Below are 11559 nucleotides of genomic sequence, written 5' to 3' on the forward strand. Positions count from 1 at the left end.
GGAGAGGGATATAACTAACAATACCTAGTAATATTAAACAATAAATTCAGCAATCTAATAATGTATATAATTAATCATTTTCCACAGTAGACCTTCACTTAAGAATAAGAAAAGACCTTTGCAATGTAATCGTGCCCGCTGGCATACTGTTGACATAACATAAGTATGTGCTCTCTACTTTGTTAAAAATAGGATAATATATTACAACCAATTTGTAAATTAACTAAGCACAGCGCCGAGATAACACGTCTACTAATATCGAAATAACAAAGCTTGTAACATACTGATAAACTATATTTATTTTAATATTATTATAATTCACACACCAGTAATAAAAAAATCAATAGATCAGAACACAATTTATCTTATTGAGTAGCATAAGAGAAAAACAACACCAACAAGCCACACAGATATGTTGTATGGAGTAGATTCTTATGATTTATCAAAAGGACATGACACCAGTAAGATCCTCGATACGAGCCTCGATTCACTATCAATGATGACAAATAATAACTCAGATCAATGAACAAAAGAATAACAAGCATAGATTGCTGCCCTGGCGCGTAATACATGTTAGTGATTTTTTTGACCATGATAGGACGGCGACTAGTCACCTGGAGTGAACAACGACCGATTGAGGGGATACGGTACGTGTGGGACAAGGTGATGGGGCAGGTGAGGGGGAAAGGTACGTGTGGCGACAAGTGAAGGGCACATGAGATGTTAGCGATAACATAGCGATCGAACATGGAGATGAAGAGGCACACATATCGCAGACTCAGATTGGTGATATTAACCGCATTGAAGGGACCGGTACGTGTGGACAGGTTGAGGGGACAGTACGTGTGGCACCTATTGTAATTGAGTACATAGGTACGTGTGGGACAGGTAGTTGTACACCGGAAAAGTGGAGTAAATTCGGAAAATTAGCTAGCAAATCAAAACGAGCCGAATCGGACCATAGCTTCGACCACAGTCTTGATATGTACTAACGCAAACAATGCGTGGGCACATCAGAGACATGTAGGGGGACACTGGCTACGTCGGGGTACGCCGACAGGTACCGTGCTGGGGAAAGGTGAGCGTGGACAGGTCTAACTGTAGAGAGTGTAGCTTTAGACGACAATTATAGAACGATAGGAAAAAATTGTTCTAACATCTTTTACGTAAAAATGAGATTTCTTACAATATATAGATATATATATATATATCTATATTTGATATTGCCATTAGATGCAATCCATTATTCTAGAAGCCCTGAATTAACAATTCTTGCTTTACAAACACACAACAAATAGTAAATGAATTATAAACAACACCAACAAGATCACGTAATCACAAGGTAATAAAATTACTATAAGCTATCACAATAAGAGGATAATGCTAAATTATTATAAACACATGTCTACTTCCACATGAGTCGATACATATGTGTGATTGATGTCCCTAATTATTTAAAGTGCTCTAGTTATAAACTCTCATGACATTTTAGCATAGAAGAGCATATGACAGAGGTATGGTCAGCAGAGCAGAAATAAATGAAGACATTAACAGAACCACTCAGTCCCGAAACCGCTGACAAGATAAGAAACTTAATATATTTTTTCGGCAGCTGTAGTGCCCAAGTGGCTATCTGAATATAGACATGGTCGTGTAGTGACACAAAAAACACTACAGACTGCAGTGCAAACAGATGTCGAGCAGACAGTGGCAGCATAGCCTGAAATCAAGCCGTTCTTGGAAATCAGGAAAAACAGCAGGGCGGCGCAACTGTCGTATAAACCGCCTGTCTTTCGATCTATAGCTTCGCACCGATCTAGCGATAAAATATCCGACGCACGGCCGAAGCTGGAGCGCGAGTAGCCTTTGAGCTATTAGCGCAACAACGATAGCTCGACTGCAGCTGTAGGCCAGAATGCAGAAGCAGAAATTGTCCACAGTAGGTAGTCGCAGCGGGCGCAAGATTATGCCCGGGTAGGCAGCGTAATCGTTTTTCTGTATTCTGACAGCCGTTTGCCACTTCCCATCCACTGGCAAGAGGTTTCGCGGAATGTCAGCATTGTCGACAGTCCTTCGTCTGTGATTAGTCGGCGCTGACACGATGTACGTGTTCATCGCGCGACCTGGGTCTGCCACGAACAGATCCTACCCTTTCCGGCGAACGCAAGCGCTTGTATAATAGCGACAAGTCAACACTGGCGTTCGTTCACGTCGTCGTGCTCCAATGATGTCTACCCTGCTGAGTGTCAGCCACACTACGAGAGAATGCGGGGCATGGTGAATTCCCGGACGCGTCCGGAGGTGGCGGTCCGAGTGCCAGTAATGGATCCGTGCGCCGCCCGCACCCTCGGCCACGCGAGCCGTTTTTTCACCCATCAAATGCGGCTCTATGAGCCGGGCGATTACAAGACAGCCTCCCTGCGGGACAGACGGGCCGAGCGGTGACGATATCGACTTACAAGTACAAGATAACGTACCGGATTCCATAGCTGCGCAGCGCGCTGACATGGCTCACCTATCAGCGTCGAGTCAGAGGTTATCAGGGGAGCTGCATACTCCCTCGCCCGGTTATACAAAGACTTGAAAATGTAAACACACAGCTGCTCTGCTGCTACTTCAGGCAGAGAGTGAATAGCGCCTTGCCGAGCGTGGGCAAGTAACTCGCCCAGGGAGACTACATTGGAGCCGGACAACCACGCATACCTGAGTCCGCATTTACTGGTGAAACAGGCTGCAGCCGCCTTCAGGTGTTACTGAGGAATACTGAGAATGCTAGACTACAGCACTTGTCCTGATCGGCACCATACACTAGCTTGCGCCCGGGACTAAGGAGTATCTAACCTAACTTAACTAAGTACAGCAACAGATCTGTCTCACCAGGCCGTTGCGAAGTAGCATCATGTCTACTATCTCGCAGAGCGTCCACGAAACAGTCATGAATAATAAGACAACCTCCTAGTAGGCTTCCTCTGTCACCCGCCTGAGAAGAGAACGATTTTACGCATGTATTGGGAATAATACAATGCATCCACGAATGACCAGAACACTGCTGCGGCACGCCATCAAAAGCACTGTCACTAAACAAGCGCACCAGCAGCACGTTAATTAATCTTGATGCCTCAGAGAAAAAGTCTGGTGCATCATTTATGCTAGTTAAGGCGATTACTGAACACCAACGAGGGAACCCTGATGGACACTTAGATGAGGATCAAGTATAGCTGACTCACTCGCCTGACCTCAGTCCTATTTATTATATAGTCTCCGTAAGTCGTTAGCCCTAATTGATTCTAACCTTCTTTTCGACTGACGATCGTGCAGCGAAAGCGTATTGAGCGAGTGAGCGAGCAGCAAATGTCAACTAATATTATGAAGTGTATGAAATTCACCTATCTCACGAATGATAGCTAGCCACCTCTACAGCACCCTTGAACGTGTCATCTTGAGATCTCATGAGACACGCTCTCAAAATCCCGCGAGACTGTGCTGAGCCGATGAAGCAGTTAGTAGATCATGTTCGATCAACACTATAGAGCTTTCGCGAAGCAAGACAGAATAAACAGAATACGTTGATCTATTGCGCTATACAGAGTTATATTAGATGCCAGATGTATTAACACAGAATTAGAAAACAGACAGTAAGGAGTGCCTCTATTATAGAAGTTCTGAATACTACAATGCTCGATCTATATCGTTTCGCTGAGCCTGTATACATCTCTATCACAGTGTATGCTCTCGCCCCTTGCAAGCGACACGTCATAGAGACAGCGAGAATATAAACATTGAAACACACCCACCCAGAGGTACCAGTCGAGGTAGATCAAGGTTGTTGTGCACGAGCCATATATGAAATAGAGGTGTCCTATGATAGTACGGACAAACAATGAGAGCACACGAATTATATACAGCGAGCATTACTGACAAAACACCAATTATTTGTCAAATATATTCGAGTTTTACGTGTATTACTCCATAGAGTATGCTGGAACATGTTAATAGACTAGTTACCCTCCAAGACAAAGCTGTGCACGAGTACCTGGTTGTACTACACAGAGCCATTCAATGATTACCCGACAACATCTATCTTAGCTAACACCCTACATAATAGCAGCACCCTTAGGTACAGCTTATGATGCTGCTGAAAAGCTTAGCTAGAGCCGTTACACCAGTATTGCTATGTCTTTGCGAGCTATGAATGAAATACAAGTAGTACAATCTTAACGAGCGAGTATCACGGTGAAAACGCAGAAGTGAGTGATCTTAACGCGATGTAAAATGCACTAATCTGACATACGCTATGATCTATTTGTTCTTAGATTAAATTAAAATAATGTCAAACACATAAATCATTCAATTAAGAGAAAAGTATAATATGGAAGGTGGCGTACGATTAAGAAACTACTTCATACTGAGAGAGAGGAATCACTACTGCCTTTCCATCTTCTGTATCCTACTAGAGGGAGAGCGCACTTCTCCTCCAACACATGATAATTAAGATAATATCCCTTTATTCACCACGATCTCCAACGCATTCTGCTAAAAGCAGGAGCCATGCCTGTGGGCGAGGTAAAATGACGACTAGATAGGGAGTCCAACGCAATCAGAGGCCAGCTGCACTCGATGATGCCAACATTACCCGTCTCCTCTCGAGATAGACCAAAAGGTACAGATGAGCACTACTGACTCCTTAGCGCATTACGTCACGAATGAGGCAGACATATATTAGGACAATACACATCACCTCCATATAATTTCTTATCAACACATCTACTCGCACCTGAGCGTTTGGGAAAGGGAAGAATCAGAAGGACTACATAGTCTATGCTCCATATGTGTTCTTATAAACGAAAGAGAACACACAAATGTAGTGATTTCACGCGCAGACGATCATGTGTACATTTATCGCCGCCGATCTGACTAGGGCATACAAGCTACTCATTGGCAGTAAGTCAATCTTCCCTATCGTCTCGGCACAGCGTGATTGACGAGAGTCAGCATCTGGAAATATTCACCTCAGACATGATAAAGTCTACGTGACTTCGTACAATTTCTCCTTACCTTCACCGACCTTCACCCGCCGAGTGTGCCGAATCTCAAACACTATTCTGTATCCTGGAGTTTTTTCTCTACTTCACGCACTGTTTCCCTGTACACTGTGCGTGATGTGATGCAGGTGTGGGAACTTGCATGGTTAAATCCTATAATTCGCTCACTAGCGGTGTCCCCAGGCGTTAAGCACCGAATTGTTTAGACACAAGGCACTATAGTCGAAATCAATGAATCATTGTGTCTATCGAAGAATACAGCACACCGTTGACGGCAACGCCATGCTAACTCAGCTTGTGCAGCCATCGTGGAGCAGTGTGGTCACTCTGCGAGACGATGAGCATGTCAGCGCAAGTGATGCAGTTGTATCCCCCTGCGGAGAGAGAGAGAGCGGTATTTTTTGCAAAGATTCGTGCCTTGTGATGTCTACGGCAAAACCTATTGTATCGCTAAAGGTAGTGTTACCTACATCTTATGGTCCAACTATTTATGTCGAGCCGTTATCTTAATGTGTCATAGAGTCCACATAGAAACATTCACATTCAGTATAGAGCGACATTAGATCTTTTCGCGCACCATGGTCCAAAAGTGTATAAAAATACTAGTATTCGATATAGTATTACATAACCCGGCGTTGGTTCGATGATTCCTGATGATGCTATGAGTAAAAGATGAATGTCTCATCTCCGTTGTCGCACTTCTAATGTCTTCGCTTTTGGCGCATTATAACACACACCAAGCCCCAGTACAACGTGACGGTTCAACAAGGAGTACATCACTGGGCTAATCTATAGTGATCAGAGACTCTTAAGACAGTGAGAGTTGGATCTGCGAAGCAGGAGTATTGTGGCATTACGACCCTATATTGGAGAACAACAAGATGGGCATCTAACGCATAGGACCCCGCAGAAAGGAACGATAACTTATGATAATCTTTTCTGAGATGAATATACATTTAAAAATTGTTTTAGCGGCGGACATGTATCCCAGACAAATAGATTTCCCTCTTTAATTAAGTCACGTCTACATATGCGATATAAGTATCACTAGAGTATTTCAGTACAAGTCTTAGACTGGAAGAAAAACACATGCTTCGCGAGTGGTTAATAATTTCGTCGTGGGAGGGTTACAAAACCACATACTTCTATGGCGGCCCATCTGATTTCCGCGGAATCGGTGACGAACCGTCGTGGTTTGCTATTTCCCCGCGTGTTGTTATTTTCGCGATCGGGACCTGCCGTTCGGCTAATGAGAGCGCGTCCTTAACCGCGAAACCTTAACACGGCATCCTGCCGTTCGAAATATACCCTCATTCGCCCGTATACAGTATAACTATAAGCGAAATGATCAAGAATTCAACATACACTTTCTATACGTATTTCATAACTCCACTCCTGTTTTGCATGAATAAGAGGCGACACAGAATCTATCGCCAGCTTCCGGCCCGAAAAACGCACAAAACGGCCAGGCTATCGATCGCTCCCTCCTCCTCTCCGTGCTGTATCTACCTTTCAAATCCTCTATCGCTCAGTAGGCCCACTCTCTCGCGGCTCCCCTCAAGCAAGCTATTAATTGGTAAAGTTTGCGCAGCAGAGATCATCTTGCAAGAGGTAGCGTGGCACAGAACCACCTGACGTTCCATCCGGCGCTCTAACGCACACACGGTGGCGCGTCGAGGTCCGCGCCATGCGCAATAGCGGGCAATGCGCACGCGAGGAAAATCCGCAATTATATTTGCGCGAGTACAGCGTCTTGGATAAAGATTGTGGCAGCTCGGCGACTGGCACCTCGACGACACAGAAGCCTGAGGTGCACCGCGTAAAGCTGGCTAAGATCTGCACAGATATAAAATAAGACTAGGAGCTGGACCAGTAAGGCAGGCGATTGACAAGTTCCAGCAAACCTTAAGGGCGAAAAGCTGACGTGCCGCTCTTACTCAATGCGAGTGACAGGTGGCTGCGACACGACGCACTGTTCGTCCTGAGCTGCCGAGCCGCGATGCGAGCCGCACGCTGAAAAACAACGCGCTTGTCCGATCAGCGCATTCAGAAAAAGAAGGAGACTGCGCATGTGATTGCCATGGGTGTTCGTATAGCGCGCGTCGCGTCGGGCCCTGTCAGAGTCCGGCGGCATGGCTCGCCGGAGCAGCCTCTACAAGTGCGCCCTCGGCGTGGTTCCCGTATCCACCCGGAAGCCTTCGAGCGTGCGCGCGAGTGGGAAGACCACGCAATCTGGCCTCACGGCAGGTGGCGGACATCTAACCTTTAGGTGGTGTTGGACAGGCGGTGTTCGCAGGCCGTAGATGCGCCCAGCGTACACAGAATTAGGCATATCCTCACCTAGAGAGACGGACTTATATTTTCCGTGATTTGAATATACATTGAACAATCGGGCGACGACGTGGCCGATGAATGCAGAAGATTGGTCACAGCATAGCATTCTGCTACACGCAGTGCATGGAGAATGTAAAATCGCTCTTTAATCTTGGTGAGCACACACGCTCGCTGTATTCGCCTACACTGTAACTTAGCAGAGGGGCGGAAGAGCGACACGCAATGTATTACCCGTAGCCAAATTTTGATATAATTTTTAGTGAACGCAGAATAAGTTAATAATTACAACTCTTTTCGATAAATCAAAAAAGCCACCCAGTCCCCCTTACACATGACCCTGACCGAGTCATCGGAAAAGTGTCATCTACATTTAGGCTCCCCATGTCCCGCCATTATTTCTGTCACAAAACACCCCTGGGGAAAAGACCATGTGATCCCAATGTCGGGCCAAGGTGCAAGCCGGGGGAGTCAGGCCGATATTGGCAATTCGGGGCTAAATATTATCACACAATATCGGGCCAATATTACCTCGTTGCCAATGAGTTAACCCGATATTCGGGGCCAATATTGGCCTGGTGGGCATTATATTATCTACATATCTCTATATAATATATGCTATATATTCATATAATATAATGTATATATGTAATGCCTAATAATCCGCTCAAATGCATATACATAATGCTGATATTTACCCCCCTTAGACCGAATAATTCTGTCCCTGCATGATAACGTCGTTGATCTTAATCATCTCAAATCTTTCATTTCCAAATGATTCATATATCATATATAATATAGTATATATATATATATATAATATATATAGGAATAGCCTAGTAAGTAGTACTACTCAGTACACCGCTACGCGCCTCCGTCTTCCTCGTAGTATAGTATAAAAAATTGACGTTATTCTACACAAACAGCCTGTTGCAATATATTAATTATTTAAATATAGTCAATTAGTATTAATGTAGGCCTATGCATGCTATTCTGGCATATTTTTCCTATACTGCTATTATTTAGCCTATATGCTTATAAATACATATATACCACCTATATATATAATATATAATATAATCTTTTCATGTTGTCATCATTTTCACTCATGTTTATCATCATCTTGGTTGTTTTCATACGAATGTAACATAAAGAATTATCCATTGATTGAAAAATAGGCTCCGACTAGCTAGCACGTGACTCGTGAAACGTCACGTAAAAAAAAATATTTTTCGTGTAATTTCTTCGTACCAATTAGCTCCAATACGACTGTATCTATATACATATCACAGTATTTTATATAAATCTTCTTAAGTAATGGATCAAAGTTTTTTTTGCAACATGCAACATTTGAATAATAGAAATAAGTCGGCGTTTTCTTATTATTCATTTGAAAAATGTTTGTCGGGGGGTCACAGACCGGCAGAATTCAGCTTTACAGAGTGGTTGGAAGAATGGCGCTCTGCGCGTCACAGTCATGTTAAGGCGCGGCCTATGGCCCACTGCTACGCATGCGTCTCAAACAGAGAATTGCCTCTCAGACCTGTGATTGAGGAGCGCATTAAAATAGACACCGCCCTAAATCCGAAGCCGCATAACAGCTACCATGAACCGTGGAACGTGTACCTAACATCATATGGAGCGAATGATTGACGCCTTACATTTCATAAAATTCTAGCTATTATAGACCACCAGGCTAGCCTTAATCTCTGTGAAATTTGAGTCTATGAAGCAGCGATTAGCATCACTAATTAATTAGTCAAAATACTGCACGCTGCAGCCCTATGACCGTTGAAACGAAACGTTTCACGAATCCTATATTTCCCTTATCCCTCCAAAAATGGAAATAGGTGGGCGGGGTCTATTCCTTATCCTGCCATCACAGGTCGGAGCAATTCTCTGTTTAGACCGCATGTGGCAATGCTCTCCCCTCCAGATTAGATTAATAGAGAATCAGTGCTACACGCCCGTCATGATGGAGCCGGCTCCCAGTCAAAGTTTTTACAAAGGCAAGCTCAGTTACTAAGGTGTAGTAAGGCAGTACCAAATTTGGGCATACTTGACATTCAAAATTATTCAGCTGCCTCCAAGTGGTGACTGACCGATAAGCCAGGTCAAATGCTTTACACCCGGGCGGTGTAGGAGGTGCATGAGTCGGCTTCCGAGGTGGCGTTTGGCATGTGGCGAGCGAGGTATAGGAGCCGATATCTCACGCTAGGAGTACCTCGTCACTTGACAAGGCGTTGTCTGTTTTTAGATAGAGAGCAAAGAATTCTGCTTAATGAATACGCATATAAATTATTCCCAGACTCGCAGGCCCAAAGTACCGCACATATCCCAATGTCACGTCGTGATCCACTTCCAGCACAAATCCTCCCGTCTAGCGCGTCTTTAGCTTACCATGAGAGTGTGAAAATAGTTTAGTCCCACTCCGTACTATGTGAGCTCCGCATCTCGATTACCTTAGATATTGATTTTGGAATGAAGCCCTTATATACGGCGAATACTTTAATAATAAACATGTGAGTGTGACGAGCTAGCTTGGAGTCAATAAACCTTGAGACATAAACGCCGCGTCTAAGGCCGTTTCCCGCATACCCCTCCGCTCTACGTCGCGTACATAAGTCGATTAATTTTTGGCCACGTAAAAAGAGAATTTGTGCAACTGTATAACCTTGAAATATAGTTTAATATTCGAAAGCCAGAAGTTAAAATCTAAGCAATAAGGCTTAATATAAGAAACATTCCCAGCCAGTCGACATTATTCAAGGCGCATGCATTTGGAATATATTTATAGAAGAAGAGAGAACTGCATTATATGAGCGCATATATAACGAGTTGTAATGAACCGAGCGAGCGGCCACTGGAACCGTTACAAACACTAACAACCACCAGCCCAGCACCAATACACACCAAATCACCCTGGCTAGCGTATCAGCTTGTGCATGGGATATAGCCAACCTGCTGGCTGTATGCCCCAGGCTAGCTGGTCGCGCTAGAGCGTACTCGTGTGATTGTCCAAGGCGTGAGTATGGGAGGGTGGGGGAGAGTTTTGGACTACAAGAGTACTACAACAGTATATATATTTTAAAAATGGTTAGCGAGAAATCGATCCAACGTGTTCGCGCACATAGAATATAGTAGAGTTAGTCAGCTTTAAACTCACGTAAATAATGGAATTTGGTTCTTAAACCTGTATGCTATAATTAATTGCATAGGAATTCTAAACCAGCAATATCTAAAAAAGCCTTATAACCGATTTCAGAACACCCTGACAGCTACATCAATTTCAACACTATGAGGTGAAGAGTCGGTTCAACAGCAAGGACTGTAACGAAGTATACCCTGAACTAAATAACGTCGTAATAGTGTAGCGAGTAATGGACCATAGAACCAAAGCTAGTAGCGCAATGTAATGATTAGTTGTACAGCTACTAGTAGCAGTGTTTAGTAATCGATGTAATAGTAGTTGTACACTAGTAGCATGTAGTGTATTTTTGCTGGGAATCATTTAAATTATATATCATGTTTTTTATTGGTTTGTACCATTTCCCATCTTACCGACCCGATCTTCACAAAGAACTGGTAGACCGCTAAAGATTTTTTAGTGATTCGCCAGCTGGTTGATGGGTCCGGGATCTCGCGTATCGGATTCCTCGTTGAAGGCGGCCATTTCCAAACCCAACATTTCCCACCAATTCCACCCGACAGTGCCAGTCCCCCTGATCCTACGCTTAGGCCTCATCTCCCCTCTAACCGGCCGCTGGTGGGCTTATTCTTACGAAGCACCCTAAATTTCCCCCGCCTGCCCTGTTGTCCTGTAAAGTCACTAAAAAAACAGCAAAACCAGTGTTTACACGCAAAACCACCTAAGGTTTCATTTCATATCCTACAGAATGTCAATGTTCGCGACAAAATGACATCGTGTTCGAAAACCGCAACGCCTAAGTAAAGCCAATAGTCACCGGAAAAGCCACTGTTACCGAAGATAGGAATGAGTATTTACTGACTGAATTCGTATACTAAGAGAACAGGGCTGGGCATATCAAGCGTCGTATGAACTACAGAGACACATGTGTAGGTCGAGCTTAATTTAAGCACGTCCCGTATTCCCGAGCGGAAAATCTAGATTTCTTATGCGCGTAAACTACCAACGCGAATGCACAGCCCAAATGGCTGCATAAAA

The 11559-nt window shown here is 44.0% G+C and overlaps 1 long non-coding RNA gene across 1 annotated transcript; it reads right to left on the minus strand.

Annotated features, from left to right (window-relative positions):
* Positions 1 to 4286: 4286 nt before the first annotated feature.
* Positions 4287 to 9090, minus strand: LOC106805998. The gene is made up of 3 exons (XR_001393488.1): positions 8986 to 9090; positions 7708 to 7713; positions 4287 to 4299 (listed from the first exon to the last, which is right to left on the minus strand). It is a non-coding gene; the product is annotated as an uncharacterized LOC106805998 (long non-coding RNA).
* Between the last annotated feature and the right edge of the window lie 2469 nt (positions 9091 to 11559).

Source organism: Priapulus caudatus, unplaced genomic scaffold (genome assembly GCF_000485595.1).
Source record: "Priapulus caudatus unplaced genomic scaffold, Priapulus_caudatus-5.0.1 Scaffold136, whole genome shotgun sequence".
In the NCBI taxonomy this organism is placed as follows: domain Eukaryota; kingdom Metazoa; phylum Priapulida; class Priapulimorpha; order Priapulimorphida; family Priapulidae; genus Priapulus; species Priapulus caudatus.